The sequence below is a fragment of the Pempheris klunzingeri genome, chromosome 9, assembly GCF_042242105.1.
Source record: "Pempheris klunzingeri isolate RE-2024b chromosome 9, fPemKlu1.hap1, whole genome shotgun sequence".
Taxonomy (NCBI): Eukaryota; Metazoa; Chordata; class Actinopteri; order Acropomatiformes; family Pempheridae; genus Pempheris; species Pempheris klunzingeri.
In genome coordinates, this window is record NC_092020.1 from 7,449,687 (window position 1) to 7,453,784 (window position 4,098).

The 4,098-nt window shown below is 40.6% G+C and overlaps 1 non-coding gene across 1 annotated transcript; it reads right to left on the reverse strand.

The window, feature by feature from the left end:
* Positions 1-3,372: 3,372 nt before the first annotated feature.
* trnam-cau (transfer RNA methionine (anticodon CAU)) lies at positions 3,373-3,444 on the reverse strand. The gene has a single exon. It is a non-coding gene; the product is annotated as a tRNA-Met (tRNA).
* Between the last annotated feature and the right edge of the window lie 654 nt (positions 3,445-4,098).

The following is a 4,098-nucleotide window of genomic DNA, read 5'->3' on the forward strand; positions in this document are numbered from 1 at the left end:
TGTATATATATACATATACATACATAGATGAGAGAAGGCAGTGATCATATAAAAGTGAAAAGCAGTCTGAAGATTTGATTTCCCTGTTAGTAAAACTAAATAAAGGGTGTTATTATGACCACATATCACAGAGTGAAATAAACTGAAAGAAAATGACACATATTAACAGTTACAATCTGTGAAAGGCACCAGGAGAGCTGCTCTTCTTCTATTCCACAGAAAATGTTTAACACACTGGTGGACAAGTGAGAAATGTTAGGAACCAGAGGGCATGTGAGCCAAGTCACATGCAGCCCATTGCCTCATGATACAGTCAGGAAACACATCAATAATGAGCAATATGGTAACAGAGAAAAACCTGACAATAGTTAATATATGAATAATAATAACACAACTCATGTTAGTAAAATATGGTGGCGGCCGATACACGAGCAGCAGCGCTCTGGACCAGCTGGAGAGTCTTTACAGACTTACTGGGGCAGCCTGATAATAAGTTACAATAGTCCAACCTGGAAGTGACAAATGCGTGGACTAGTTTTTCTGCATCATTCATAGACAGGATTAGACAGGATTAGGCAGGATTTTTAGCAATACTACATAGATGGAAAAAGGCAGTCCTGGAAATCAGTTTCATGTGGGAGTTATAGGACTAAAGGATATATATATAGGATATGTCATGCGACTGTACATGTCATCACTGGTCAGATTAGGCAGGGGACCAGAGAAACTTACAGAGTCCGACATAGTTTTAGCATAATTACACTCCACACTCCACATTCATTTTAGTGACCTCCGATTAGCGCAATCGGGTGTCATTCCCTCTGACGTGAATTAGAATCTTACCAAATCTACGTTTAGCCTTAGCCAGCAGTTTTAAATTGGATTCAAAGTCTCCCACTCTGGCCCCGGGGATGCATTTGACTGTAGTCGCTGGCGTTGCTAGCTTCACGTTTCTGACTATGGAGCTGGAGTCAGAGTTTCTCAGCGGGTGTGTCGCTGAGTGGGGAGAACGGATTGGAAACATGAACTGGGTGGTGGTGTATGTCATGTGAATGCCTACGCGACAACGTCTGTGATCTAGCAGCAAGTTTTGCTAGAATACATTATTAACAATCTCCCACCGTCTTTTTGGCTCAATCTTTTTGATCAATGTGTCAGCGCTGTCTCCACTCATTTCTCCCTCTTCTTCCCTTTTTCTCCTTCAGCCCATGACTCTTTCCGTACATCTGATCAGGACAGATCACCAGACTTCAATCCATTAACTTTTTTTTGTCTACTTTATTTGTGACAGTGCTGGACACAGCTGACTGCACTGCAGGTCTGGTGACAGCTGAAATAGATCTCTCCTGCAGAATCAAAACCTCTCAATCTGCTCCTCATTACTCTAAACGTCTAATGGGTTGCTTCTTTCCCTGACTGCTCTTTCCCATCTAAATTTGTTGAAAAACATGAGGTGCACCATTGTACGTGGTGCTCATAGACTGTATGGTGCAGTTACAGATGAAATGGCCTAGATTTTGACTTGTTGATCAAAATGTTAAAATAAAATATCAGCTGTATTCTCACAGTATTTCTTATTGGATGGAGTTTAAAATCAAATTCTGACTGTTGGTTGCTGATAATGACAAACCACTGAGTATGTAACAGTAAGTCTCTTTATTCTTTTGTTCTTTGGATTGTACAAAGGCAGAAGCTAATAGTATTTTTTAAAAAATGTCAAGTGATTTCTGCAACTGTATGTCTACAAAGGGAGTCTGACAGCCCTGACAGACACTAAACTATCCAGACACTGTATAGAAATCACAAGTTGTTTGTGTACTCATCTTTGGCCTTTGCTGAGTATTTAGTGCCTGCTGACAAACACTTTTCCACATGCAGAGTGATCAAATCAATCTTTCCACGGCCACTGTCTTTCTGACTGCCTGTCGGCCTGCTTTGACGACACCTTAAGGGTTGATGCTGTTTCTGAAAAGCAGAGGCAACTGGAAAGTTTTTACAAGTTGAGGCCTTGAAATGTTTAGATTAGCATTGGCTACACAAGTGGCATCGTCATCCATCTCACATGGGTGTAAGGGAATGGATTTGGGGTCTATCCTAACTGATACCTGTGAACAAAGACCACAACCTAAAGTCTCTTTTTGGGCTTCAGATCTATTTTCTTTCATTTTACCCACATAATGACAGTGATTGTGTATTGCATATAAGTGGTGCAAAAATGCAGGAGATCTACATGACAGTGCTGTCCCTGAATGCATGCTGTGTAGTCTGTGTAGACATGGAATGTGAGAAGTGAAATACGAATCAGCTTGATTGGTCAAGTACAGTATGTGTACACATACAAGGGATCTGACTCAGGTTCTTCTGCTGCTCACAATGTTCCTGTAATGCACAAAGAACTACACACAGTTCCAACAACAGTACACACTGCAATAGCTGTGATTTTCACTGATGGAAGAATACAGATAAACAAAAGATAATCAGATTGTAAGTAAAAAAAAAAGCAAATTGGAAATATTAGAAATCTACTAATGACAAACAAAGAGTTTGTATGAGGATAAAAAGGATTCCCTAATGTATTTTAGTTAAGTGTTGGATGAAATCTGCTGTAATCTGGAGGTAGGACCTGGGGATAAGGATTGCATGATTTGAACCTCCACCTCCACAGAGGTTGAAGCCTTAGACATGAACTGTTTGATGCAATGGTCTGAGAGTGGTTGTTTGCTTGTACCAATGTTTTTAGCAAGACAAAAGACAAAAAATCATCAGATTGTAAGCACTCATGGTCCAGAGCGATATCTACATAAACCCTTTGCTGCTACCCAACACTATTGAATTCAAGGAGTCAATTACACACTTTTCTCTGCTTTGACGAAAAGTATTGCTAATTTATGAAAACTCAAAAACTTGCTGTTGTCTACCAGACATATCCAGTTCCTGATCACCAAAACACCTTGAAGCCCCATTTTTGGTTTGTAAACTGTGGAAATCCAAGCCAGACCTCCTGAGAGACTGACGGTTAAATGCTCACTACCAGAAAGGGGTCATCCCTTCACTGCTCTGGTCATGGTTTTTATCAAGTCTTTACCTTTAAGTTGTAGCAATACTCAAGAACATCATGAAAACACAGTGCATATAAGGAAGGAGAATTTATAGAATAAGTGAAGGAGTTTCATGGGATACCAAATTGTATTCAAAGGCTGCAACAGCACTATTCCTTTTAAACAGCTGATTGCCACAGTTTCCAACAAAAAGAGGAGAACACATGTCAGTTTAAGTAATCTGTGGACATGGGTGAACATTTGTCTGGAAACACACGCACAGAATAGATGGAGATAAAAGAGCGTCATGTCAGCTATCAACTAGCTTTTCCTTTAGCAGAGGATGGTTTCGATCCATCGACCTCTGGGTTATGGGCCCAGCACGCTTCCGCTGCGCCACTCTGCTCTCGTTTACCACTATTAGGCCGTGTATCAACAATCTTTGATTTCCAATGGATTTCTTAACTGTGCCTCGGGAGTGTGCAATAAATCAAGAGGAAATGCAAAAGACAGGACCAGATTAGACCAGGGCCATATTGGCAAATCTATTGGTAAGCCTTACGCCAAAGTGGAAATATCTGTAACAGAGACTTTAGTTTGTCATAATAAGTAAGTGCTTTCCTGCTGAAAAAGCCAATGGAGAATAACCATGAATATCACAAATTAGTCGCCTTTACGATCGTAGACGGAACACATAGACACTTTGTGAGACATCCCATTAAGAGTTTTCAACATTAACTTAGATGAGAATTCTCAATGCTCCCTGCTGTAATCTGGTGGTAGTGGCTGGATACATAGGACATAAGGACCTGAGGATAAGGAGTGCACGATTTGAAGGCACACTTCTAAAGAGGGTGGGGCCTAAATTCAGCGTCTTGGACCCCCCTGCATAAAACAACCTGTGTCTGAGAGTGGATGTTTGCTCATGATCATGTTCATGATCACCAAAACACTTTGCTGCCCCATTTTTCTTTTTTTTTAACTTTGCAGCATCAATCACCAACTAACTCTAATCAATGAAACTTGTGCAGACTTCAGACACTGTGAGATATCCTTACAA